A 27,413-nucleotide genomic window follows, 5' to 3' on the forward strand; every position below is an offset into this window, starting at 1 on the left:
GGGTGTCAGCTGTGACAATCAGCTGACACCCGGCGGCGATCGCGCCCGCACAGCCTGTGTGCGCGCGCGATCGCCATGACGTACTAATACGGGTCTGGCTCTTAAGTCCCAGGGCACAGACGCGTATTAGTACGTCAGATGTTATTAAGGGGTTAATATCTGATACGTCCCCTATCTGGGGACCATATATTAAATGGATTTTTAGAACAGGGAGATGGAAAAAGAGCTTGCTCTGTCCACTCCACGCATTGACCTGGTATTGCAGTATCTCCAGGACCGGTGCACCCCTTCTTTAATGCAGTTTCTAAAATCAGAAAGAATTGAATTCAATGTTTTTTGTTCATTTTGCTTGTTTGTCGGATTTTGGGATGGACTCTTTGGCTTTGCTTTTCTTCTCCTCATTGGATTTTTCATGTTCAAAGTTGCAGAAGCCAGATTACAAGCTCATTTTGGTTCAACTTCAGCAACTGTGCATTGCATTGCCATGTAATGTAATGAAATGCTATCTTTCTAGCTCTCCCTTTTTACTTCCTTTTGGATAAACAGACATATTAGGCAAGCATTTTGGAGCTTTCACCTAAATAACTACAGGTGGTGAGATAAGCTGCACAATATAATTGACCTTTCAGTATATTGTTGCACACACACCATCTATTTAGCAAATGCCCTTGTTATCAACAGCAGCCTTTTAAACTCACCTGAGCTAACAGGTATGTGAGCTGGTTACTCTGCTGCGCTTAAAATTTCTTTTTTGGTTTGCTACAATGCCTTTTCTGAAACGTTGTCTCCCTCTGCTGGAACACTGACTTCTTTCATTTAATGCCTGCAGACTATAAAAGAGAACCCAACCCAAAAAGTTTGGTTGATTAGTCTGTGGCATTCTGTTAAACTGTTGCTTATGGCGGTCTCTGTGAGCTTCTCAGCGACATTCAGCCAGCCAGGTATCCTGCCTGCAGTAGATGGAATGTGGCAATGGAACGCTGGCTGCGCGTGTCATAATAGGCTCTGAGCCTTTATATACCTGTGCACAGCAGCAGCCACCTTCAGTCTGCTGCTGGACAGCCAGCAGCAGCAGCAGCAGCAGGAGAGGTATGTAATCAGCAGCCCTCCTGCTAAGGGTAGACAGCTGCTCGTTCCACCCCACCCCCCGCCTTAATTGGTTCTCCTCCCTTCCAACGGTGTTGAGGCGGGTGGGAACAGCAGGGGGTGAAGGTGCTGTGTTTAAAGAGGTGGAGTTATGCAGATCTAAAACGCGTGGATTGCAGCAGCAGCAAGCCGAAAAGTGCAGGCATGTAAGGGATCTAGAGGTTGACAACATGTCTTCTTAACGGGAGTCCAGGAGCTCATCTCCACAAATGGACTTTTCAGGATCCTTGGGTGGCTCCGTAGTTTGAAACCAATTCTGGTTATCGCTTCTCGGCCTTTTGGCACGATCTATCAGGTTTACCTGTGTGGTCTTGCCTGTGAGGTGCTCTTGGTACCCTTTCTCTCGGCCTGGGGGGATCGTTCCTCTTCGGAGGGACTTAACCCCCCTGCTGCTATTGGGAGGAAGGATTAGTCCGGGAGCAACGGGAAGGGATCCCATGAAGGCTTGCGCCTTTCAGAGAGAAGAGTCGGTACGTTCCTGAGTGAAGGATGCCGGCAACGCTCACATATTCATCGGGTGATGCCCGGATGCGGAACACCGTGAGGATTGAAGTTGGAGCAGGATCGAGGACGGAGAAGAACTTGGACTACATCTGCCATAGGATTCTGCTTGGAGTTCTGGAGTTTCGGCGGGAAGACATATTCTGCTTCCAGGACAATGAGTACAAGGGGACTTACACCATCACCTTCAAGAGCCAGGGATGCTGTCACCAACTCGTACAAAAGGTAAATGAGAAAAACTACTTAGATGAATTGGATGGACTAACCTTTTGTCTCTTGTATGCCTATGACGAGATCCCTATCGTGGTGCATTTCCCGAACCCCTTTGTGGAGGCTGCAGACATCTCGACCTACCTTATCCGTTATTGTGATGATCTGAGATACCTGGGCACTGTGAAGAACGCGGTAGGCTTCTGGTGCGGCAAGAGGAGGTACATGGCCCGTCTAAAGAGGGACCCAAGCGGAGTGGGAGGAATGCTACACCCTCCCTCAACATTTGTGATCGGTAAGAGCAGAGTCTACTTATTTTACCCTGGAATGCCGGTATGTTGCAGGAACTGTGGACAAATGGGTCATACCCAAACGTCCTGCATGGGCAGGAAAGTAGACCGCTGCAATAATTGCAGCTGTTACGGACATTTAATGAAGGACTGTCCCGCTGGGAGGAAATGCAATCTTTGTGGTGAGGCGGGGCACATGTTCCGAGGATGCCCCAACAGGACCAGGACCAGGACCTACGCAGAAGCTGCATCTTCTGCAGCTGAGCCGATGCGCCCGCCGGTCTTCACTGGCGGGCCGGCGTCGGAGGGCGGTTCGAAGGGCGAGAAGGCTGGGATGGAGCAGGGAGCCGGAGGCCCCTCTGGGGCGGCCCCTGCATCGAAGTCCCTTAACGATGGGCGGACCTCGCATGGACCGGAGCGGAGGGGTCCTCCTTCTGGGAGGGTATCCTCCGTGTCGATGGTTCCCGATACCGATCCTGTTGGGCTGGAGTGTGGTGCCCCTGTGCGGTTGGCTACAGGGGACCACGCAGCGATGGCCTCAGGATCTTCCAGCGCGATTAGCCAGCCAGATGAGGGGGCTTTGCTTCTAGGTGGCGAACATCAGGGAATCTGTGTTGGTGATCTTATCCTGATGGACCAGTCTCTCCCCCTGGAGGAGGTGGAGGAAGAGGAGGACTGCACCAGTGACCTAGTGGAGTCTGCCCCGAAAAAGAGACGGAATGTCGAAGCCCCAGCGTCTCCTGGAATGTGGCTGGGAACCGTGACCTACGAGGGGGCAACCGCCGGCTCACAGAATATCGAGTCATTTGGGTCCTCTAGCCCGGATGTCCTGGAGCAATTTGGCATACAGGGCTTTGAGTCAGGTGTCCTCATGGAAGATCCACCACCCTGACCTATGAATGCCCACATTAAGACTTGTCTCACTGAATGTGAGGTCATTAAAGAGCCCAGTTCGTAGGGCTGCTCTATTTAAGTACTTAGAAACCACTGACTTTGACATATGTTTATTACAGGAATGCGGGATACAACATGCACTAAATTATAATGACATCAAGACAGATTGGAGACTGGGGCCCTCCATCTGGTCTGGCTCCAATGACAACAAGTCAGCGGGGGTGGGCTTCCTCTGTCGTGGGAGAAATATTGCTATAAATACTGTCACAGAAATAGTACCAGGCAGAGTGGTTTTAGTGCATTTTAAATTTAATGGTTTTACCCTACGTGTAATGAATGTTTATGCTTCCCCTGATAAGCAAGAGAGAATTAATTTATTTGGGATATTGCCATTGTACTGTACTGGGTCATCTCCCCTGATCGTAGGGGGTGATTTTAATTGTCTTTGTGCTAGTGAACAACGAGCGGGGGGTGACCCTTTACGCAAATTGGATAAGTCATGTCATCTATTGAATGATTTTATAACTGATTTTAAATTATGCGATGCGTGGAGGTCACTCCTGCCGACGGACCCTGGTTATACGTGGTCCGGAAGAGGGGTGTCCTCCAGGATCGATTTTATTTTCCTATCAGATGATTTTAACCCTGTAAAATGTGTTTTAACATCAAATATATTTTCTGACCATAAGGGCTTGGAGGTGCACCTAGAATACCGGGATGAACAGAGGGTCAACAGGGGCCTCTGGCGTCTAAGTACTTACCTGCTGGAGGACCCTCTGATTCGACAAGACTTTGGTAAAGCCTATCAAGCCTGGCGGCGACAAAAACCTTCTGATGCCCCTATGGTAACCTGGTGGGAAAATTTGAAAAAAAAAGTCAGAATGTTTTTTATAAAAGCAGGGAGACGTAAAGCTAGAGAGAAAAAAAGATGTTTTAGTGATCTTAACACCAAACTGCAAACACTTTTTAAATTCAAAGAGCTAGGGGTGGAGGTGGGAGATGATATTGCTGGCCTAAAAACTGAAATTTAGAACTGCATAGACACAAAGGGGAAAGAGATTATTTTTAACTCTAGAGTGCAGCACTTGGAGGAGGGGGAGAAGTGCTCTCGCTTCTTCTTCAAAAAAGTCATGGATAAAAGAGAAGTGATCACAAATCTAGAGGGTGAAACATCTATGCAGGGAATGTTGAATGCTACTTTTAACTTTTATAAGCATCTTTTTAGTAAAAAGTGTATAGATGAGTCCTTTTTATCTGATGCTCTTAATGATCTCGATTTTAAGTTACATTTTACAGACCAGGAGTTTTTAGAACGCGATATTGTTTTAGAGGAATTATTTTATGTTTTTAAAAGTTTCTCTAAGGGCAAAGCACCTGGGTGTGATGGACTACCTGTAGAGTTTTATCTTACTTTTTGGGACATTTTAAAAGAGGACCTTTTTATGCTTTTTAAAGAAGTTTTTATTTGTGAACAGTTGCCATTTTCGTGGAGGAGAGGAGTGGTGTCTTTGATATATAAAAAAGGTGATCGCAGTACTCTAGCGAATTGGAGACCCATAACTCTCCTAAACGTCGATTACAAGGTACTTGCTAAGGTGGTTGCAAACCGGCTCAGGAATGTCATTGCCAAACTAATCCAGCCTGAGCAGGTTTGTAGTGTACCAGGCAGAAGTATTTCAGAGGTTTTAAACGTATTAAGGGATGTAATTTGGTATTCCAGAGACCGGGGTCAAAATGTAGCTCTTTTAGCCCTAGATTTTGAAAAAGCTTTCGATAGAGTCTCCCATAGATTTCTTTTTAGAGTTTTAAAAAGAATGGGTATCCCTAATATGCTTTTAAATTGTATTAAGATTTTATATAAAAATTGTTTTAGTCAAATTTCTCTTAATGGCTTTTTAACAGATGGAGTTCCCCTTGAGTCCGGAGTGAAGCAGGGATGCCCCTTGTCGCCCATCCTGTTCATCTGTGCCATGGAGCCCCTGCTGAGCGCAATAAGGAGAGACAAAGTGATTAGAGGGGTTCCTGTTCCTGGCGGAGGTGGCAGTGATGTGAGAGTCTTTGGCTACATGGATGACGTGACGGTTGTGTGCGTGGACCCTGCTTCCCTCCGGAGGGCGGTGTTGCGCATTGATTTTTTTTCCCAGGCATCCGGTTTTAAACTTAATTTAAATAAATCTGAATGTCTGACTTTGGGATCCTGGGACACCGCCCAACTCCCGCAGCTCACTATAAAACGAGACAATGTAAAAATTCTTGGAGTTGTTTTTAACGAGGAGAATGTGGGAACTCAAAGCTGGGAGAATGTCATAGAAAAAATGTCAAAGAAAATATCATTTTGGGGTTTGAGGTCCCTAACAATGGAGGGGAAAATTTTAATTATAAAATCAGTGTTGTTACCCCTCATACTGTATATAGCTATGGTGTACCCCCCCTCTGATGTTTTAATTAAAAAAATGACTAGGATGATCTTTATGTTTTTATGGAACTCCAAAATGGAAAAATTAAGGCGAGAAATAATGAGGAAGAATAAAATGAACGGCGGAAGGGATGTCCCCGACTTACATATTTATTTGTATTTAAATTATTTCTGCTTTTGTTTCAAACATTTTAATGGTAATAGTGCGCTAAGTTATTTTTTAAAATATACTTGTGGGATGATTTTTAAAAGATGGTTTAAGTTGTCGTTGAATTCCCCTGTTTTACTATGCCCCCCCAAACACCAAGCAATCTTAGAAAAGACTGTTCGATTTTATAGCCTTGGTGATTTTAAAATGGACATTTTTAAAGACCGCAAGAAGCTTTTATCTTTTCTGAGGAGGAATGAAGATGTGACCCCCATAGTAAATTTCTCAGAAGAGAGGTCGAAGCAAGTTTGGAAGAATGTCTTCGGAAAATTTTTAGCAAATGGACATAAGGACATCGCATGGATGGTGGTCCACCAGTGCCTCCCCACCAGAGAGTTTCAACACAGGAGAGGCCTGGTGGCCAGAGCCAAATGCCCCAGAGACTCATGTGTTAATGACGAAACCACCTTGCACCTTATGTGGAATTGCCCGTTTGCACAGGAACTTTGGCACAAAGTTGGGATTCTTTTAAAATGGACTTGCGGTTTAAGAGATTTTAACCATGAATATGTTTTATATGGCCTTTTTAAATGTCCGACCCCTCAACAGTATTGTATATGTTGGTGTATGATTAACTGTTTTAAAGACGCCCTTTGGAAGGCACGCAATATTTTACTTTTTAAACGTGATGCTATTTCTGTGAAGGATTGTCTTAAAATTGCTTTTAGTCAGATGTATATTTATTACTTGAGGGATGTCAAATGTATTGGGAGGAGGGATGCTAATCGTATATGGGGTTTTTATGGGTGGAATTCTGTGTTTTATTAATGTATTTGTGTTGCTGTTTTTGATTGTAAACCATCTTTTACGCACATAATAAAATATGTTGAAACCTGATCTGTTCTTATCAGTTTAATATCTGATACGTCCCCTATCTGGGGACCATATATTAAATGGATTTTTAGAACAGGGAGATGGAAAAAGAGCTTGCTCTGTCCACTCCACGCATTGACCTGGTATTGCAGTATCTCCAGGACCGGTGCACCCCTTCTTTAATGCAGTTTCTAAAATCAGAAAGAATTGAATTCAATGTTTTTTGTTCATTTTGCTTGTTTGTCGGATTTTGGGATGGACTCTTTGGCTTTGCTTTTCTTCTCCTCATTGGATTTTTCATGTTCAAAGTTGCAGAAGCCAGATTACAAGCTCATTTTGGTTCAACTTCAGCAACTGTGCATTGCATTGCCATGTAATGTAATGAAATGCTATCTTTCTAGCTCTCCCTTTTTACTTCCTTTTGGATAAACAGACATATTAGGCAAGCATTTTGGAGCTTTCACCTAAATAACTACAGGTGGTGAGATAAGCTGCACAATATAATTGACCTTTCAGTATATTGTTGCACACACACCATCTATTTAGCAAATGCCCTTGTTATCAACAGCAGCCTTTTAAACTCACCTGAGCTAACAGGTATGTGCGCTGGTTACTCTGCTGCGCTTAAAATTTCTTTTTTGGTTTGCTACAATGCCTTTTCTGAAACGTTGTCTCCCTCTGCTGGAACACTGACTTCTTTCATTTAATGCCTGCAGACTATAAAAGAGAACCCAACCCAAAAAGTTTGGTTGATTAGTCTGTGGCATTCTGTTAAACTGTTGCTTATGGCGGTCTCTGTGAGCTTCTCAGCGACATTCAGCCAGCCAGGTATCCTGCCTGCAGTAGATGGAATGTGGCAATGGAACGCTGGCTGCGCGTGTCATAATAGGCTCTGAGCCTTTATATACCTGTGCACAGCAGCAGCCACCTTCAGTCTGCTGCTGGACAGCCAGCAGCAGCAGCAGCAGCAGGAGAGGTATGTAATCAGCAGCCCTCCTGCTAAGGGTAGACAGCTGCTCGTTCCACCCCACCCCCCGCCTTAATTGGTTCTCCTCCCTTCCAACGGTGTTGAGGCGGGTGGGAACAGCGGGGGGTGAAGGTGCTGTGTTTAAAGAGGTGGAGTTATGCAGATCTAAAACGCGTGGATTGCAGCAGCAGCAAGCCGAAAAGTGCAGGCATGTAAGGGATCTAGAGGTTGACAACATGTCTTCTTAACGGGAGTCCAGGAGCTCATCTCCACAAATGGACTTTTCAGGATCCTTGGGTGGCTCCGTAGTTTGAAACCAATTCTGGTTATCGCTTCTCGGCCTTTTGGCTAAGATCAAGTGTAGTATCTGTTCTTATCAGTTTAATATCTGATACGTCCCCTATCTGGGGACCATATATTAAATGGATTTTTAGAACAGGGAGATGGAAAAAGAGCTTGCTCTGTCCACTCCACGCATTGACCTGGTATTGCAGTATCTCCAGGACCGGTGCACCCCTTCTTTAATGCAGTTTCTAAAATCAGAAAGAATTGAATTCAATGTTTTTTGTTCATTTTGCTTGTTTGTCGGATTTTGGGATGGACTCTTTGGCTTTGCTTTTCTTCTCCTCATTGGATTTTTCATGTTCAAAGTTGCAGAAGCCAGATTACAAGCTCATTTTGGTTCAACTTCAGCAACTGTGCATTGCATTGCCATGTAATGTAATGAAATGCTATCTTTCTAGCTCTCCCTTTTTACTTCCTTTTGGATAAACAGACATATTAGGCAAGCATTTTGGAGCTTTCACCTAAATAACTACAGGTGGTGAGATAAGCTGCACAATATAATTGACCTTTCAGTATATTGTTGCACACACACCATCTATTTAGCAAATGCCCTTGTTATCAACAGCAGCCTTTTAAACTCACCTGAGCTAACAGGTATGTGCGCTGGTTACTCTGCTGCGCTTAAAATTTCTTTTTTGGTTTGCTACAATGCCTTTTCTGAAACGTTGTCTCCCTCTGCTGGAACACTGACTTCTTTCATTTAATGCCTGCAGACTATAAAAGAGAACCCAACCCAAAAAGTTTGGTTGATTAGTCTGTGGCATTCTGTTAAACTGTTGCTTATGGCGGTCTCTGTGAGCTTCTCAGCGACATTCAGCCAGCCAGGTATCCTGCCTGCAGTAGATGGAATGTGGCAATGGAACGCTGGCTGCGCGTGTCATAATAGGCTCTGAGCCTTTATATACCTGTGCACAGCAGCAGCCACCTTCAGTCTGCTGCTGGACAGCCAGCAGCAGCAGCAGCAGGAGAGGTATGTAATCAGCAGCCCTCCTGCTAAGGGTAGACAGCTGCTCGTTCCACCCCACCCCCCGCCTTAATTGGTTCTCCTCCCTTCCAACGGTGTTGAGGCGGGTGGGAACAGCAGGGGGTGAAGGTGCTGTGTTTAAAGAGGTGGAGTTATGCAGATCTAAAACGCGTGGATTGCAGCAGCAGCAAGCCGAAAAGTGCAGGCATGTAAGGGATCTAGAGGTTGACAACATGTCTTCTTAACGGGAGTCCAGGAGCTCATCTCCACAAATGGACTTTTCAGGATCCTTGGGTGGCTCCGTAGTTTGAAACCAATTCTGGTTATCGCTTCTCGGCCTTTTGGCTAAGACCAAGTGTCTTGTCTGGGGTCCTTGAGTTTTTTCCCTTGGCCTTCCGGCATCGCCATCTTGATGGCTTAAGCCGGTTGCTGCTTTAGGGGGAGAACGAGGAGGAACGAGAGAGTGATCATAATGGGCGTGAAGATACGCTATGCTGGGACCGATGACAATCGGGTTCGCAATGCATTCCGCATTGAAGTTGATGCTGCTGTCAGAGAGCGTTTCAATCTGTCGTATATGGTGCACGAGGTGATCTTCAAAATCCTGGAAGTGACAAGAGAAAACATCGTCTGCCTGCAGGAATCCCGGAAAGAAGGACGGTATGTCTTGGTGTTGCAATCTATGGCGGCTTGCCGGAACCTGTATAAGAAGTTGAGGGAGCAGGAGAAGAATCCAACCTTGCATGGTTTGACTTTTACAGTCTTGTACTCCAAAGGTGATGTTCCCCTAGTCATATTTATGTATAATCCCTTTGTGCATGAACATGACATTGCGACTTTTCTTAAGAGGCATTGTGACTTTGTGAGCAACAGTCACAAAATCATGAACGAGAAGAACTTATGGACTGGCAAATACAGATATTTTGTCAGATTTGGGGAAAGTTCTTCGGAGCCTGGAGGTGTTCATTACCCTCCCCAAAGTTTCTCTATCGGGAGAGATAGGGGTATTCTCTTCTTTCCTGAGGCCCCAGTTTTTTGCAGGAAATGTAAGAAGTACGGACACTTACAAGAGGTTTGTACTGCTGTGCCTGTTTGCTCCAAGTGCAACCAAAGTGGGCATGTTGCTAAGGACTGTACCAATCCAATTGTTTGCAATGCTTGTGGTATGGAGGGGCATGCCTTTAAGGATTGTACTCGTCGTGCGAACGAGGGCAAGGCAAGGGCATACTCTGAGGTGGTCTCGAACTCTCCGAGGCCTAAGAGTGTGGCACCTGAGGCCGCAGTTTCTTCCAGGGTGAAGGTAGTGGAACAGCGTGTGGAGACTGCTCCAGTGAGGGCGTCTGCTGACCTACTGGTGGAGCCCGGGAGAGTGGAAGAGGTTCTGGCAGCTGAGATGGACATTTCTTCCTATCAGGGGGGTTTCATTGACTCCTTTTGTGAAGAACGTGAGGGAGCCTTGGAAATCCCAGGGGACCCGGCTCTCAGTTGGAGCAGTGAAAGTATGGATGAAGAGGGAGCTGGAGGTCAAGGAGACTTCACTGAGACTGGGGTGAGGTCTTCTGAGGAACCGGACCGCGCTAAGAATAAAAGGGCCCGGTTGTCTGAACCATCAAGTAGCCAATGCGTGGCAAGTCCGGTGAGTGAGCGGGATTACCCAGTGGTTTCTCTTTCTCCTGCGTCAACGGCTTACCTGGAGGAGAATTTGGAGTCCACTATCTTTCAGCTAAGTGGGAGTTCGCCGGATGACAAAGGATAAGGAAGGCATGTTTTTTTGCTGAGACTGGTGTTTCTGGTTTTTGAGCCAAAGAATGGTCTCTAAACCAAATTGGGACATTGCGTCCCTTAATGTAAGACTTTTAAAGTCTAGAGTTAGAAGATCTGTGATTCTGGACTTCTTACATAACCATTCTTTTGATATTATGTGTCTACAGGAGTGTGGTATAGAAGAACCCCTGGAAGACGCTGATTGGCCATATGGCCAGCATATCTGGTCTGGCTCTAGTGGGAATAAAAATGATGGAGTTGGGATAGTATTAAATAATAGAAATTTTGTTTTTGAATATTATAAGGTAATAGAGGTGGGTCGTTGCATCTCTGCAGTTGTGTGTGGGAGGGGGTGGAAAGTTAAAATTATAAATATTTATGGTCCTACAAAAAAAGAAGACAGGTTAAGTTTATTAGATAAATTATGTTTAGAATTACCTGGTAGGATCCCTGTGATAGTAACAGGTGATTTTAACTGTGTAACTGAGGGGAAAGTTGATGCCTCAGGAAAAAAATTGGCAAACATTATTTCTGATTTTTTCTTTTTTGATGCTGCTGAGGTTTATTTGGGGAAGCCACCACCACCAACCTATAAAGCTGACAGGGGTGGGATAACATCTAGGATTGATAGGATGTTTTTTTCTAAAAATATAATATGTGATGGTTTTTCTCAATTTTCAGTTCCTTTTTCGGACCATGTGTGCCTGAAAGGTGAGTTTAGAGGGGATTTAAGGCGGGTGCATGGGAGAGGTGTGTGGAAATTGAATGTGAGTTTGCTTGAGGATGAGAGAATTGTGAATGATTTTAAGAAAAAATATAGTTGGTGTAAATCTCAAAAGAGTAAGTTTGAAAGTGTGTTGGTGTGGTGGGATTGGATGAAGTATGAAGTGCAAAAGTTTTTTCGTCGATGGGGCTATAAAAAGGCTGCCATGGTTAGGAGTCAATATAAAGATTTAATGATGAGGGTGGAATGGCTGGAGAAAATGAGGATGTGTGGTGTGGATGTGGATGATTTGTTAAGAAGTGCGAGAGAGGATTTGAAGAGGACTTTGGAGAGGAAGGGAAGGGAAATAATTTTTAGGTCAAAGGTGGTCCATCTTGATAAAGATGAAAAGTGTTCAAGATATTTCTTTAAAAAAATAAATGGTAAGAAGGAGGGTATGGAGGAGATTTTTGATGTGGATGGTGTTTGTGTGAGTGGGGAGGATGTAATGAAGGAAGTGGTCACGTTTTATGCTGAGTTGTTTGGCAGGAAGTGGGTGGATGAGAGTTTGAAAGAAGAAGTGCTTAAGACTTTGGATTGTAAGGTGGATAAGGATGGATGTTCTGGTCTATGTGAGGCAGTGATTGAGGAGGAAGTTAAGAAAGCGGTGTTTGGTGCAAGGAAAAATGTGACGCCTGGGAAGGATGGTTTGCCTGTGGAGCTATATGTTATGATGTGGGAAGTGATGGGTATGGATTTAGTGGAAGTGTGTCAGTTTATGTGGGAGAATGGGATGCTTGCGGGTTCAATGAAGGAGGGAGTGGTGGTCTTAATCCATAAGAAAGGGGATAAAAGGTGTTTGAGTAATTGGAGGCCAATTACGCTTCTGAACGCCGATTACAAGATATTCAGTAAAATTTTGGCGTGTCGGATGCGTGTGGTTATAGCTGATGTGATTGGTAAAGATCAAGTGTGTGCAGTGCCTGGTAGATGTATGACAGATAATCTGTGTCTTTTAAGAGATGTGTTGTGGGATTGTAAAGTAAGAAAGCAGAAGTGTATGGTGATGGCTGTTGACTTTGAAATGGCGTTTGATCGCGTGTCTCATGTGTTTCTATTTGAGGTTTTGCGTAGAATGGGTTTTCCGGAGAAATTTGTGCGTGCCGTGAGAGGATTGTATGGGGAGGTGGTGAGTGAATTTCTGGTGAATGGGTTTTTGAGTGAGAAAGTGTGTATTAGGTCTGGTGTGAGGCAAGGTTGTCCCATGTCACCGGTATTATTTGTGTGTGTGATTGAGCCACTGCTGTGTATGATTCAGAAAGAGAAAGTGGTGCGTGGTTTGTTAGTGCCGGGGAGTGGTGGAATGACTGTGAAAGTCTTAGGATATATGGATGATGTAGTAGTGGTGAGTGAGAGTGTGGCCTCTATGGAGAGAGTAAAATTGTTGTTGAATTTTTTTTGTGGCGCGTCAGCGTTTCGTGTGAATTGGAACAAATGCATGTTTAAATGTTTTGGTGACAATAGGATTAAGATGGATGGTGTGGCTGGTGTGGATGGTGCAATTAAAGTGTTGGGAGTTTTTTTTAATGATGATTTGAAAGGTTATGAGAGTTGGGATGAATGTGGTGAGCGGATTGTGCGGAAGATGAATTTTTGGAAGTTACGTTCTTTGTCTTTGGTAGGGAAGGTTCTTATTATTAAGGCTGTTATTCTCCCTATTTTGCTTTATGTTTCTTGTATTTTTCCAGTGCCCTATAGGAAAATTAAAAAAGTGGAGAAACTAATTTTTGTGTTTTTTTGGGGCAGTAGGATGGAAAGACTTAAGAGAGAGATTTTGTTTAAGCAATATTTGTATGGGTGACTGAAGTTTCCGAATATTGAAGTGTTTCTAACATTGCATTTTATTAAGACTACGGTCATTTTGATTGGGAAGAATAATAAAGGGGCATTTATGTGTAAGTATTTGGCTGGATGGATGCTGTATGGTCTGAATTGGGTGAAGCGTGATAAGAATGTGCCTGTTGCTTTTAAGTGTCCTGAGTGGTATGGTTTGATTGAGAAGTTTGTGAGGAAGAATGATTTGTTAGCAGTTGCAATGAAAGACTTTACGTTTGTTAAGAAGGTGATGGGGAAGATGTGTGTGAATGAGTGTGAGAGTAATGTGGTGGGATTGCGTTCTATGGAAGTTGCGCGGGTATGGAAGAAGTTAAGCATTCAAGGTGTGTCGAATAGACAGCGAGATATAGTATGGATGGGCCTTCATAATATTTTGCCAGTGAGGGATTTTCAGAAGAAAAGAGATCTCATAAGATCTGCAGTATGTCCAAGGGATGGTTGTGGAGCGAATGAGACGGTGAGGCACCTTATGTGGGATTGTAATTTTGCGTATGATGTGTGGAAAGGTGTGGGTGGACTGTGTAAAGGGGTTGCTGGTGTGAAGTTTATTGATTGGAGAGTGGCTATGTTTGGTTTTGGTGCTAGTCGTCGTGGCCTAGAAAGGATGATGTGGTTTATTATGGTGTGTGTGCAGGAGAGCTTGTGGGATGTGAGAAATTTGAGTGTGTTTAAAAGAGTAAATTTAACAGTAAATGATTGTATTAGGTTGATCTTAGCAAGACTATATGTAATCTATTTGTGGGATACAAGAGAAGGTGGTGGTGGTGGAACAGATTCTGAAGGTGTGTGGAAATACCTTAAGTGGCAGGATATGGTTAAATACCGTTGATATTTTTTCTGGAAATTTCTCTGGCATAGGATTACTTGTTTGTATTTTTGTTGAATAATACTTTAATAAAGAAACCACAATGATGTTTATGAAGTGGCAGTATAACTTATGAAGAAGTCTGGTTAACTGTTTGCTTATATCTAAACCTGAGTGGTTTTAAAAAGAAAAAAAGAAAAAAAAAAAAAAAAAAAATCTGTTCTTATCAGTTTAATATCTGATACGTCCCCTATCTGGGGACCATATATTAAATGGATTTTTAGAACAGGGAGATGGAAAAAGAGCTTGCTCTGTCCACTCCACGCATTGACCTGGTATTGCAGTATCTCCAGGACCGGTGCACCCCTTCTTTAATGCAGTTTCTAAAATCAGAAAGAATTGAATTCAATGCTTTTTGTTCATTTTGCTTGTTTGTCGGATTTTGGGATGGACTCTTTGGCTTTGCTTTTCTTCTCCTCATTGGATTTTTCATGTTCAAAGTTGCAGAAGCCAGATTACAAGCTCATTTTGGTTCAACTTCAGCAACTGTGCATTGCATTGCCATGTAATGTAATGAAATGCTATCTTTCTAGCTCTCCCTTTTTACTTCCTTTTGGATAAACAGACATATTAGGCAAGCATTTTGGAGCTTTCACCTAAATAACTACAGGTGGTGAGATAAGCTGCACAATATAATTGACCTTTCAGTATATTGTTGCACACACACCATCTATTTAGCAAATGCCCTTGTTATCAACAGCAGCCTTTTAAACTCACCTGAGCTAACAGGTATGTGCGCTGGTTACTCTGCTGCGCTTAAAATTTCTTTTTTGGTTTGCTACAATGCCTTTTCTGAAACGTTGTCTCCCTCTGCTGGAACACTGACTTCTTTCATTTAATGCCTGCAGACTATAAAAGAGAACCCAACCCAAAAAGTTTGGTTGATTAGTCTGTGGCATTCTGTTAAACTGTTGCTTATGGCGGTCTCTGTGAGCTTCTCAGCGACATTCAGCCAGCCAGGTATCCTGCCTGCAGTAGATGGAATGTGGCAATGGAACGCTGGCTGCGCGTGTCATAATAGGCTCTGAGCCTTTATATACCTGTGCACAGCAGCAGCCACCTTCAGTCTGCTGCTGGACAGCCAGCAGCAGCAGCAGCAGCAGGAGAGGTATGTAATCAGCAGCCCTCCTGCTAAGGGTAGACAGCTGCTCGTTCCACCCCACCCCCCGCCTTAATTGGTTCTCCTCCCTTCCAACGGTGTTGAGGCGGGTGGGAACAGCAGGGGGTGAAGGTGCTGTGTTTAAAGAGGTGGAGTTATGCAGATCTAAAACGCGTGGATTGCAGCAGCAGCAAGCCGAAAAGTGCAGGCATGTAAGGGATCTAGAGGTTGACAACATGTCTTCTTAACGGGAGTCCAGGAGCTCATCTCCACAAATGGACTTTTCAGGATCCTTGGGTGGCTCCGTAGTTTGAAACCAATTCTGGTTATCGCTTCTCGGCCTTTTGGCTAAGATCAAGTGTAGTATCTGTTCTTATCACTTTAATATCTGATACGTCCCCTATCTGGGGACCATATATTAAATGGATTTTTAGAACAGGGAGATGGAAAAAGAGCTTGCTCTGTCCACTCCACGCATTGACCTGGTATTGCAGTATCTCCAGGACCGGTGCACCCCTTCTTTAATGCAGTTTCTAAAATCAGAAAGAATTGAATTCAATGTTTTTTGTTCATTTTGCTTGTTTGTCGGATTTTGGGATGGACTCTTTGGCTTTGCTTTTCTTCTCCTCATTGGATTTTTCATGTTCAAAGTTGCAGAAGCCAGATTACAAGCTCATTTTGGTTCAACTTCAGCAACTGTGCATTGCATTGCCATGTAATGTAATGAAATGCTATCTTTCTAGCTCTCCCTTTTTACTTCCTTTTGGATAAACAGACATATTAGGCAAGCATTTTGGAGCTTTCACCTAAATAACTACAGGTGGTGAGATAAGCTGCACAATATAATTGACCTTTCAGTATATTGTTGCACACACACCATCTATTTAGCAAATGCCCTTGTTATCAACAGCAGCCTTTTAAACTCACCTGAGCTAACAGGTATGTGCGCTGGTTACTCTGCTGCGCTTAAAATTTCTTTTTTGGCTTGCTACAATGCCTTTTCTGAAACGTTGTCTCCCTCTGCTGGAACACTGACTTCTTTCATTTAATGCCTGCAGACTATAAAAGAGAACCCAACCCAAAAAGTTTGGTTGATTAGTCTGTGGCATTCTGTTAAACTGTTGCTTATGGCGGTCTCTGTGAGCTTCTCAGCGACATTCAGCCAGCCAGGTATCCTGCCTGCAGTAGATGGAATGTGGCAATGGAACGCTGGCTGCGCGTGTCATAATAGGCTCTGAGCCTTTATATACCTGTGCACAGCAGCAGCCACCTTCAGTCTGCTGCTGGACAGCCAGCAGCAGCAGCAGCAGCAGGAGAGGTATGTAATCAGCAGCCCTCCTGCTAAGGGTAGACAGCTGCTCGTTCCACCCCACCCCCCGCCTTAATTGGTTCTCCTCCCTTCCAACGGTGTTGAGGCGGGTGGGAACAGCAGGGGGTGAAGGTGCTGTGTTTAAAGAGGTGGAGTTATGCAGATCTAAAACGCGTGGATTGCAGCAGCAGCAAGCCGAAAAGTGCAGGCATGTAAGGGATCTAGAGGTTGACAACATGTCTTCTTAACGGGAGTCCAGGAGCTCATCTCCACAAATGGACTTTTCAGGATCCTTGGGTGGCTCCGTAGTTTGAAACCAATTCTGGTTATCGCTTCTCGGCCTTTTGGCTAAGATCAAGTGTAGTATCTGTTCTTATCAGTTTAATATCTGATACGTCCCCTATCTGGGGACCATATATTAAATGGATTTTTAGAACAGGGAGATGGAAAAAGAGCTTGCTCTGTCCACTCCACGCATTGACCTGGTATTGCAGTATCTCCAGGACCGGTGCACCCCTTCTTTAATGCAGTTTCTAAAATCAGAAAGAATTGAATTCAATGTTTTTTGTTCATTTTGCTTGTTTGTCGGATTTTGGGATGGACTCTTTGGCTTTGCTTTTCTTCTCCTCATTGGATTTTTCATGTTCAAAGTTGCAGAAGCCAGATTACAAGCTCATTTTGGTTCAACTTCAGCAACTGTGCATTGCATTGCCATGTAATGTAATGAAATGCTATCTTTCTAGCTCTCAATTTTTACTTCCTTTTGGATAAACAGACATATTAGGCAAGCATTTTGGAGCTTTCACCTAAATAAGTACAGGTGGTGAGATAAGCTGCACAATATAATTGACCTTTCAGTATATTGTTGCACACACACCATCTATTTAGCAAATGCCCTTGTTATCAACAGCAGCCTTTTAAACTCACCTGAGCTAACAGGTATGTGCGCTGGTTACTCTGCTGCGCTTAAAATTTCTTTTTTGGTTTGCTACAATGCCTTTTCTGAAACGTTGTCTCCCTCTGCTGGAACACTGACTTCTTTCATTTAATGCCTGCAGACTATAAAAGAGAACCCAACCCAAAAAGTTTGGTTGATTAGTCTGTGGCATTCTGTTAAACTGTTGCTTATGGCGGTCTCTGTGAGCTTCTCAGCGACATTCAGCCAGCCAGGTATCCTGCCTGCAGTAGATGGAATGTGGCAATGGAACGCTGGCTGCGCGTGTCATAATAGGCTCTGAGCCTTTATATACCTGTGCACAGCAGCAGCCACCTTCAGTCTGCTGCTGGACAGCCAGCAGCAGCAGCAGCAGCAGGAGAGGTATGTAATCAGCAGCCCTCCTGCTAAGGGTAGACAGCTGCTCGTTCCACCCCACCCCCCGCCTTAATTGGTTCTCCTCCCTTCCAACGGTGTTGAGGCGGGTGGGAACAGCAGGGGGTGAAGGTGCTGTGTTTAAAGAGGTGGAGTTATGCAGATCTAAAACGCGTGGATTGCAGCAGCAGCAAGCCGAAAAGTGCAGGCATGTAAGGGATCTAGAGGTTGACAACATGTCTTCTTAACGGGAGTCCAGGAGCTCATCTCCACAAATGGACTTTTCAGGATCCTTGGGTGGCTCCGTAGTTTGAAACCAATTCTGGTTATCGCTTCTCGGCCTTTTGGCTAAGATCAAGTGTAGTATCTGTTCTTATCAGTTTAATATCTGATACGTCCCCTATCTGGGGACCATATATTAAATGGATTTTTAGAACAGGGAGATGGAAAAAGAGCTTGCTCTGTCCACTCCACGCATTGACCTGGTATTGCAGTATCTCCAGGACCGGTGCACCCCTTCTTTAATGGAGTTTCTAAAATCAGAAAGAATTGAATTCAATGTTTTTTGTTCATTTTGCTTGTTTGTCGGATTTTGGGATGGACTCTTTGGCTTTGCTTTTCTTCTCCTCATTGGATTTTTCATGTTCAAAGTTGCAGAAGCCAGATTACAAGCTCATTTTGGTTCAACTTCAGCAACTGTGCATTGCATTGCCATGTAATGTAATGAAATGCTATCTTTCTAGCTCTCCCTTTTTACTTCCTTTTGGATAAACAGACATATTAGGCAAGCATTTTGGAGCTTTCACCTAAATAACTACAGGTGGTGAGATAAGCTGCACAATATAATTGACCTTTCAGTATATTGTTGCACACACACCATCTATTTAGCAAATGCCCTTGTTATCAACAGCAGCCTTTTAAACTCACCTGAGCTAACAGGTATGTGCGCTGGTTACTCTGCTGCGCTTAAAATTTCTTTTTTGGTTTGCTACAATGCCTTTTCTGAAACGTTGTCTCCCTCTGCTGGAACACTGACTTCTTTCATTTAATGCCTGCAGACTATAAAAGAGAACCCAACCCAAAAAGTTTGGTTGATTAGTCTGTGGCATTCTGTTAAACTGTTGCTTATGGCGGTCTCTGTGAGCTTCTCAGCGACATTCAGCCAGCCAGGTATCCTGCCTGCAGTAGATGGAATGTGGCAATGGAACGCTGGCTGCGCGTGTCATAATAGGCTCTGAGCCTTTATATACCTGTGCACAGCAGCAGCCACCTTCAGTCTGCTGCTGGACAGCCAGCAGCAGCAGCAGCAGCAGGAGAGGTATGTAATCAGCAGCCCTCCTGCTAAGGGTAGACAGCTGCTCGTTCCACCCCACCCCCCGCCTTAATTGGTTCTCCTCCCTTCCAACGGTGTTGAGGCGGGTGGGAACAGCAGGGGGTGAAGGTGCTGTGTTTAAAGAGGTGGAGTTATGCAGATCTAAAACGCGTGGATTGCAGCAGCAGCAAGCCGAAAAGTGCAGGCATGTAAGGGATCTAGAGGTTGACAACATGTCTTCTTAACGGGAGTCCAGGAGCTCATCTCCACAAATGGACTTTTCAGGATCCTTGGGTGGCTCCGTAGTTTGAAACCAATTCTGGTTATCGCTTCTCGGCCTTTTGGCTAAGATCAAGTGTAGTATCTGTTCTTATCACTTTAATATCTGATACGTCCCCTATCTGGGGACCATATATTAAATGGATTTTTAGAACAGGGAGATGGAAAAAGAGCTTGCTCTGTCCACTCCACGCATTGACCTGGTATTGCAGTATCTCCAGGACCGGTGCACCCCTTCTTTAATGCAGTTTCTAAAATCAGAAAGAATTGAATTCAATGTTTTTTGTTCATTTTGCTTGTTTGTCGGATTTTGGGATGGACTCTTTGGCTTTGCTTTTCTTCTCCTCATTGGATTTTTCATGTTCAAAGTTGCAGAAGCCAGATTACAAGCTCATTTTGGTTCAACTTCAGCAACTGTGCATTGCATTGCCATGTAATGTAATGAAATGCTATCTTTCTAGCTCTCCCTTTTTACTTCCTTTTGGATAAACAAACATATTAGGCAAGCATTTTGGAGCTTTCACCTAAATAACTACAGGTGGTGAGATAAGCTGCACAATATAATTGACCTTTCAGTATATTGTTGCACACACACCATCTATTTAGCAAATGCCCTTGTTATCAACAGCAGCCTTTTAAACTCACCTGAGCTAACAGGTATGTGCGCTGGTTACTCTGTTGCGCTTAAAATTTCTTTTTTGGTTTGCTACAATGCCTTTTCTGAAACGTTGTCTCCCTCTGCTGGAACACTGACTTCTTTCATTTAATGCCTGCAGACTATAAAAGAGAACCCAACCCAAAAAGTTTGGTTGATTAGTCTGTGGCATTCTGTTAAACTGTTGCTTATGGCGGTCTCTGTGAGCTTCTCAGCGACATTTAGCCAGCCAGGTATCCTGCCTGCAGTAGATGGAATGTGGCAATGGAACGCTGGCTGCGCGTGTCATAATAGGCTCTGAGCCTTTATATACCTGTGCACAGCAGCAGCCACCTTCAGTCTGCTGCTGGACAGCCAGCAGCAGCAGCAGCAGCAGGAGAGGTATGTAATCAGCAGCCCTCCTGCTAAGGGTAGACAGCTGCTCGTTCCACCCCACCCCCCACCTTAATTGGTTCTCCTCCCTTCCAACGGTGTTGAGGCGGGTGGGAACAGCAGGGGGTGAAGGTGCTGTGTTTAAAGAGGTGGAGTTATGCAGATCTAAAACGCGTGGATTGCAGCAGCAGCAAGCCGAAAAGTGCAGGCATGTAAGGGATCTAGAGGTTGACAACATGTCTTCATAACGGGAGTCCAGGAGCTCATCTCCACAAATGGACTTTTCAGGATCCTTGGGTGGCTCCGTAGTTTGAAACCAATTCTGGTTATCGCTTCTCGGCCTTTTGGCTAAGATCAAGTGTAGTATCTGTTCTTATCAGTTTAATATCTGATACGTCCCCTATCTGGGGACCATATATTAAATGGATTTTTAGAACAGGGAGATGGAAAAAGAGCTTGCTCTGTCCACTCCACGCATTGACCTGGTATTGCAGTATCTCCAGGACCGGTGCACCCCTTCTTTAATGCAGTTTCTAAAATCAGAAAGAATTGAATTCAATGTTTTTTGTTCATTTTGCTTGTTTGTCGGATTTTGGGATGGACTCTTTGGCTTTGCTTTTCTTCTCCTCATTGGATTTTTCATGTTCAAAGTTGCAGAAGCCAGATTACAAGCTCATTTTGGTTCAACTTCAGCAACTGTGCATTGCATTGCCATGTAATGTAATGAAATGCTATCTTTCTAGCTCTCCCTTTTTACTTCCTTTTGGATAAACAGACATATTAGGCAAGCATTTTGGAGCTTTCACCTAAATAACTACAGGTGGTGAGATAAGCTGCACAATATAATTGACCTTTCAGTATATTTTTGCACACACACCATCTATTTAGCAAATGCCCTTGTTATCAACAGCAGCCTTTTAAACTCACCTGAGCTAACAGGTATGTGCGCTGGTTACTCTGCTGCGCTTAAAATTTCTTTTTTGGTTTGCTACAATGCCTTTTCTGAAACGTTGTCTCCCTCTGCTGGAACACTGACTTCTTTCATTTAATGCCTGCAGACTATAAAAGAGAACCCAACCCAAAAAGTTTGGTTGATTAGTCTGTGGCATTCTGTTAAACTGTTGCTTATGGCGGTCTCTGTGAGCTTCTCAGCGACATTCAGCCAGCCAGGTATCCTGCCTGCAGTAGATGGAATGTGGCAATGGAACGCTGGCTGCGCGTGTCATAATAGGCTCTGAGCCTATATATACCTGTGCACAGCAGCAGCCACCTTCAGTCTGCTGCTGGACAGCCAGCAGCAGCAGCAGCAGCAGGAGAGGTATGTAATCAGCAGCCCTCCTGCTAAGGGTAGACAGCTGCTCGTTCCACCCCACCCCCCGCCTTAATTGGTTCTCCTCCCTTCCAACGGTGTTGAGGCAGGTGGGAACAGCAGGGGGTGAAGGTGCTGTGTTTAAAGAGGTGGAGTTATGCAGATCTAAAACGCGTGGATTGCAGCAGCAGCAAGCCGAAAAGTGCAGGCATGTAAGGGATCTAGAGGTTGACAACATGTCTTCTTAACGGGAGTCCAGGAGCTCATCCCCACAAATGGACTTTTCAGGATCCTTGGGTGGCTCCGTAGTTTGAAACCAATTCTGGTTATCGCTTCTCGGCCTTTTGGCTAAGATCAAGTGTAGTATCTGTTCTTATCAGTTTAATATCTGATACGTCCCCTATCTGGGGACCATATATTAAATGGATTTTTAGAACAGGGAGATGGAAAAAGAGCTTGCTCTGTCCACTCCACGCATTGACCTGGTATTGCAGTATCTCCAGGACCGGTGCACCCCTTCTTTAATGCAGTTTCTAAAATCAGAAAGAATTGAATTCAATGTTTTTTGTTCATTTTGCTTGTTTGTCGGATTTTGGGATGGACTCTTTGGCTTTGCTTTTCTTCTCCTCATTGGATTTTTCATGTTCAAAGTTGCAGAAGCCAGATTACAAGCTCATTTTGGTTCAACTTCAGCAACTGTGCATTGCATTGCCATGTAATGTAATGAAATGCTATCTTTCTAGCTCTCCCTTTTTACTTCCTTTTGGATAAACAGACATATTTGGCAAGCATTTTGGAGCATTCACCTAAATAACTACAGGTGGTGAGATAAGCTGCACAATATAATTGACCTTTCAGTATATTGTTGCACACACACCATCTATTTAGCAAATGCCCTTGTTATCAACAGCAGCCTTTTAAACTCACCTGAGCTAACAGGTATGTGCGCTGGTTACTCTGCTGCGCTTAAAATTTCTTTTTTGGTTTGCTACAATGCCTTTTCTGAAACGTTGTCTCCCTCTGCTGGAACACTGACTTCTTTCATTTAATGCCTGCAGACTATAAAAGAGAACCCAACCCAAAAAGTTTGGTTGATTAGTCTGTGGCATTCTGTTAAACTGTTGCTTATGGCGGTCTCTGTGAGCTTCTCAGCGACATTCAGCCAGCCAGGTATCCTGCCTGCAGTAGATGGAATGTGGCAATGGAACGCTGGCTGCGCGTGTCATAATAGGCTCTGAGCCTTTATATACCTGTGCACAGCAGCAGCCACCTTCAGTCTGCTGCTGGACAGCCAGCAGCAGCAGCAGCAGCAGGAGAGGTATGTAATCAGCAGCCCTCCTGCTAAGGGTAGACAGCTGCTCGTTCCACCCCACCCCCCGCCTTAATTGGTTCTCCTCCCTTCCAACGGTGTTGAGGCGGGTGGGAACAGCAGGGGGTGAAGGTGCTGTGTTTAAAGAGGTGGAGTTATGCAGATCTAAAACGCGTGGATTGCAGCAGCAGCAAGCCGAAAAGTGCAGGCATGTAAGGGATCTAGAGGTTGACAACATGTCTTCTTAACGGTAGTCCAGGAGCTCATCTCCACAAATGGACTTTTCAGGATCCTTGGGTGGCTCCGTAGTTTGAAACCAATTCTGGTTATCGCTTCTCGGCCTTTTGGCTAAGATCAAGTGTAGTATCTGTTCTTATCAGTTTAATATCTGATACGTCCCCTATCTGGGGACCATATATTAAATGGATTTTTAGAACAGGGAGATGGAAAAAGAGCTTGCTCTGTCCACTCCACGCATTGACCTGGTATTGCAGTATCTCCAGGACCGGTGCACCCCTTCTTTAATGCAGTTTCTAAAATCAGAAAGAATTGAATTCAATGTTTTTTGTTCATTTTGCTTGTTTGTCGGATTTTGGGATGGACTCTTTGGCTTTGCTTTTCTTCTCCTCATTGGATTTTTCATGTTCAAAGTTGCAGAAGCCAGATTACAAGCTCATTTTGGTTCAACTTCAGCAACTGTGCATTGCATTGCCATGTAATGTAATGAAATGCTATCTTTCTAGCTCTCCCTTTTTACTTCCTTTTGGATAAACAGACATATTAGGCAAGCATTTTGGAGCTTTCACCTAAATAACTACAGGTGGTGAGATAAGCTGCACAATATAATTGACCTTTCAGTATATTGTTGCACACACACCATCTATTTAGCAAATGCCCTTGTTATCAACAGCAGCCTTTTAAACTCACCTGAGCTAACAGGTATGTGCGCTGGTTACTCTGCTGTGCTTAAAATTTCTTTTTTGGTTTGCTACAATGCCTTTTCTGAAACGTTGTCTCCCTCTGCTGGAACACTGACTTCTTTCATTTAATGCCTGCAGACTATAAAAGAGAACCCAACCCAAAAAGTTTGGTTGATTAGTCTGTGGCATTCTGTTAAACTGTTGCTTATGGCGGTCTCTGTGAGCTTCTCAGCGACATTCAGCCAGCCAGGTATCCTGCCTGCAGTAGATGGAATGTGGCAATGGAACGCTGGCGGCGCGTGTCATAATAGGCTCTGAGCCTTTATATACCTGTGCACAGCAGCAGCCACCTTCAGTCTGCTGCTGGACAGCCAGCAGCAGCAGCAGCAGCAGGAGAGGTATGAAATCAGCAGCCCTCCTGCTAAGGGTAGACAGCTGCTCGTTCCACCCCACCCCCCGCCTTAATTGGTTCTCCTCCCTTCCAACGGTGTTGAGGCGGGTGGGAACAGCAGGGGGTGAAGGTGCTGTGTTTAAAGAGGTGGAGTTATGCAGATCTAAAACGCGTGGATTGCAGCAGCAGCAAGCCGAAAAGTGCAGGCATGTAAGGGATCTAGAGGTTGACAACATGTCTTCTTAACGGGAGTCCAGGAGCTCATCTCCACAAATGGACTTTTCAGGATCCTTGGGTGGCTCCGTAGTTTGAAACCAATTCTGGTTATCGCTTCTCGGCCTTTTGGCTAAGATCAAGTGTAGTATCTGTTCTTATCAGTTTAATATCTGATACGTCCCCTATCTGGGGACCATATATTAAATGGATTTTTAGAACAGGGAGATGGAAAAAGAGCTTGCTCTGTCCACTCCACGCATTGACCTGGTATTGCAGTATCTCCAGGACCGGTGCACCCCTTCTTTAATGCAGTTTCTAAAATCAGAAAGAATTGAATTCAATGTTTTTTGTTCATTTTGCTTGTTTGTCGGATTTTGGGATGGACTCTTTGGCTTTGCTTTTCTTCTCCTCATTGGATTTTTCATGTTCAAAGTTGCAGAAGCCAGATTACAAGCTCATTTTGGTTCAACTTCAGCAACTGTGCATTGCATTGCCATGTAATGTAATGAAATGCTATCTTTCTAGCTCTCCCTTTTTACTTCCTTTTGGATAAACAGACATATTAGGCAAGCATTTTGGAGCTTTCACCTAAATAACTACAGGTGGTGAGATAAGCTGCACAATATAATTGACCTTTCAGTATATTGTTGCACACACACCATCTATTTAGCAAATGCCCTTGTTATCAACAGCAGCCTTTTAAACTCACCTGAACTAACAGGTATGTGCGCTGGTTACTCTGCTGCGCTTAAAATTTCTTTTTTGGTTTGCTACAATGCCTTTTCTGAAACGTTGTCTCCCTCTGCTGGAACACTGACTTCTTTCATTTAATGCCTGCAGACTATAAAAGAGAACCCAACCCAAAAAGTTTGGTTGATTAGTCTGTGGCATTCTGTTAAACTGTTGCTTATGGCGGTCTCTGTGAGCTTCTCAGCGACATTCAGCCAGCCAGGTATCCTGCCTGCAGTAGATGGAATGTGGCAATGGAACGCTGGCTGCGCGTGTCATAATAGGCTCTGAGCCTTTATATACCTGTGCACAGCAGCAGCCACCTTCAGTCTGCTGCTGGACAGCCAGCAGCAGCAGCAGGAGAGGTATGTAATCAGCAGCCCTCCTGCTAAGGGTAGACAGCTGCTCGTTCCACCCCACCCCCTGCCTTAATTGGTTCTCCTCCCTTCCAACGGTGTTGAGGCGGGTGGGAACAGCAGGGGGTGAAGGTGCTGTGTTTAAAGAGGTGGAGTTATGCAGATCTAAAACGCGTGGATTGCAGCAGCAGCAAGCCGAAAAGTGCAGGCATGTAAGGGATCTAGAGGTTGACAACATGTCTTCTTAACGGGAGTCCAGGAGCTCATCTCCACAAATGGACTTTTCAGGATCCTTGGGTGGCTCCGTAGTTTGAAACCAATTCTGGTTATCGCTTCTCGGCCTTTTGGCTAAGATCAAGTGTAGTATCTGTTCTTATCAGTTTAATATCTGATACGTCCCCTATCTGGGGACCATATATTAAATGGATTTTTAGAACAGGGAGATGGAAAAAGAGCTTGCTCTGTCCACTCCACGCATTGACCTGGTATTGCAGTATCTCCAGGACCGGTGCACCCCTTCTTTAATGCAGTTTCTAAAATCAGAAAGAATTGAATTCAATGTTTTTTGTTCATTTTGCTTGTTTGTCGGATTTTGGGATGGACTCTTTGGCTTTGCTTTTCTTCTCCTCATTGGATTTTTCATGTTCAAAGTTGCAGAAGCCAGATTACAAGCTCATTTTGGTTCAACTTCAGCAACTGTGCATTGCATTGCCATGTAATGTAATGAAATGCTATCTTTCTAGCTCTCCCTTTTTACTTCCTTTTGGATAAACAGACATATTAGGCAAGCATTTTGGAGCTTTCACCTAAATAACTACAGGTGGTGAGATAAGCTGCACAATATAATTGACCTTTCAGTATATTGTTGCACACACACCATCTATTTAGCAAATGCCCTTGTTATCAACAGCAGCCTTTTAAACTCACCTGAGCTAACAGGTATGTGCGCTGGTTACTCTGCTGTGCTTAAAATTTCTTTTTTGGTTTGCTACAATGCCTTTTCTGAAACGTTGTCTCCCTCTGCTGGAACACTGACTTCTTTCATTTAATGCCTGCAGACTATAAAAGAGAACCCAACCCAAAAAGTTTGGTTGATTAGTCTGTGGCATTCTGTTAAACTGTTGCTTATGGCGGTCTCTGTGAGCTTCTCAGCGACATTCAGCCAGCCAGGTATCCTGCCTGCAGTAGATGGAATGTGGCAATGGAACGCTGGCTGCGCGTGTCATAATAGGCTCTGAGCCTTTATATACCTGTGCACAGCAGCAGCCACCTTCAGTCTGCTGCTGGACAGCCAGCAGCAGCAGCAGCAGCAGCAGGAGAGGTATGTAATCAGCAGCCCTCCTGCTAAGGGTAGACAGCTGCTCGTTCCACCCCACCCCCCGCCTTAATTGGTTCTCCTCCCTTCCAACGGTGTTGAGGCGGGTGGGAACAGCAGGGGGTGAAGGTGCTGTGTTTAAAGAGGTGGAGTTATGCAGATCTAAAACGCGTGGATTGCAGCAGCAGCAAGCCGAAAAGTGCAGGCATGTAAGGGATCTAGAGGTTGACAACATGTCTTCTTAACGGGAGTCCAGGAGCTCATCTCCACAAATGGACTTTTCAGGATCCTTGGGTGGCTCCGTAGTTTGAAACCAATTCTGGTTATCGCTTCTCGGCCTTTTGGCTAAGATCAAGTGCTTTATTGCAGGAGATTGTGGTTGAAGGGCACTCGGGTACCCCTCTCCTTGGCCTGGCAGGATCGTCCACTTTGGTGGACTTAACCTGCTTGCTGCTATTAGGGAGAGGGCTTAGTCCCAGGGTAACGAGTTGCGATCCCCCAGCTTCCAGGTGTTTTTCGCTGCAAGAACACTGGGAGCGCAGATTGCAAGC

At 44.5% G+C, this 27,413-nt stretch overlaps 11 non-coding genes and 2 pseudogenes across 11 annotated transcripts; all 13 read left to right on the forward strand.

The window, feature by feature from the left end:
• Positions 1 to 115: 115 nt before the first annotated feature.
• Positions 116 to 290, forward strand: LOC141230398 (U2 spliceosomal RNA; annotated as a pseudogene).
• Positions 291 to 6,465: 6,175 nt separating this feature from the next.
• Positions 6,466 to 6,655, forward strand: LOC141230358 (U2 spliceosomal RNA). Its single transcript, XR_012296891.1, has one exon. It is a non-coding gene; the product is annotated as a U2 spliceosomal RNA (small nuclear RNA).
• Positions 6,656 to 7,773: 1,118 nt separating this feature from the next.
• Positions 7,774 to 7,964, forward strand: LOC141230802 (U2 spliceosomal RNA). The gene has a single exon (XR_012297254.1). It is a non-coding gene; the product is annotated as a U2 spliceosomal RNA (small nuclear RNA).
• Positions 7,965 to 14,068: 6,104 nt separating this feature from the next.
• Positions 14,069 to 14,291, forward strand: LOC141230363 (U2 spliceosomal RNA; annotated as a pseudogene).
• Positions 14,292 to 15,409: 1,118 nt separating this feature from the next.
• On the forward strand, positions 15,410 to 15,600 carry LOC141230250 (U2 spliceosomal RNA). Its single transcript, XR_012296803.1, has one exon. It is a non-coding gene; the product is annotated as a U2 spliceosomal RNA (small nuclear RNA).
• A 1,118-nt stretch (positions 15,601 to 16,718) lies between these two features.
• On the forward strand, positions 16,719 to 16,909 carry LOC141230803 (U2 spliceosomal RNA). The gene has a single exon (XR_012297255.1). It is a non-coding gene; the product is annotated as a U2 spliceosomal RNA (small nuclear RNA).
• A 1,118-nt stretch (positions 16,910 to 18,027) lies between these two features.
• Positions 18,028 to 18,218, forward strand: LOC141230804 (U2 spliceosomal RNA). Its single transcript, XR_012297256.1, has one exon. It is a non-coding gene; the product is annotated as a U2 spliceosomal RNA (small nuclear RNA).
• Positions 18,219 to 19,336: 1,118 nt separating this feature from the next.
• On the forward strand, positions 19,337 to 19,527 carry LOC141230251 (U2 spliceosomal RNA). The gene has a single exon (XR_012296804.1). It is a non-coding gene; the product is annotated as a U2 spliceosomal RNA (small nuclear RNA).
• A 1,118-nt stretch (positions 19,528 to 20,645) lies between these two features.
• LOC141230805 (U2 spliceosomal RNA) lies at positions 20,646 to 20,836 on the forward strand. Its single transcript, XR_012297257.1, has one exon. It is a non-coding gene; the product is annotated as a U2 spliceosomal RNA (small nuclear RNA).
• A 1,118-nt stretch (positions 20,837 to 21,954) lies between these two features.
• Positions 21,955 to 22,145, forward strand: LOC141230806 (U2 spliceosomal RNA). The gene has a single exon (XR_012297258.1). It is a non-coding gene; the product is annotated as a U2 spliceosomal RNA (small nuclear RNA).
• A 1,118-nt stretch (positions 22,146 to 23,263) lies between these two features.
• Positions 23,264 to 23,454, forward strand: LOC141230807 (U2 spliceosomal RNA). Its single transcript, XR_012297259.1, has one exon. It is a non-coding gene; the product is annotated as a U2 spliceosomal RNA (small nuclear RNA).
• Positions 23,455 to 24,572: 1,118 nt separating this feature from the next.
• Positions 24,573 to 24,763, forward strand: LOC141230808 (U2 spliceosomal RNA). Its single transcript, XR_012297260.1, has one exon. It is a non-coding gene; the product is annotated as a U2 spliceosomal RNA (small nuclear RNA).
• A 1,112-nt stretch (positions 24,764 to 25,875) lies between these two features.
• LOC141230809 (U2 spliceosomal RNA) lies at positions 25,876 to 26,066 on the forward strand. The gene has a single exon (XR_012297261.1). It is a non-coding gene; the product is annotated as a U2 spliceosomal RNA (small nuclear RNA).
• The last annotated feature ends 1,347 nt before the right edge of the window (positions 26,067 to 27,413 follow it).

The sequence above is a fragment of the Phyllobates terribilis genome, unplaced genomic scaffold, assembly GCF_046119375.1.
Source record: "Phyllobates terribilis strain yellow unplaced genomic scaffold, ASM4611937v1 Scaffold_499__1_contigs__length_1316695, whole genome shotgun sequence".
Classification (NCBI taxonomy): Eukaryota; Metazoa; Chordata; class Amphibia; order Anura; family Dendrobatidae; genus Phyllobates; species Phyllobates terribilis.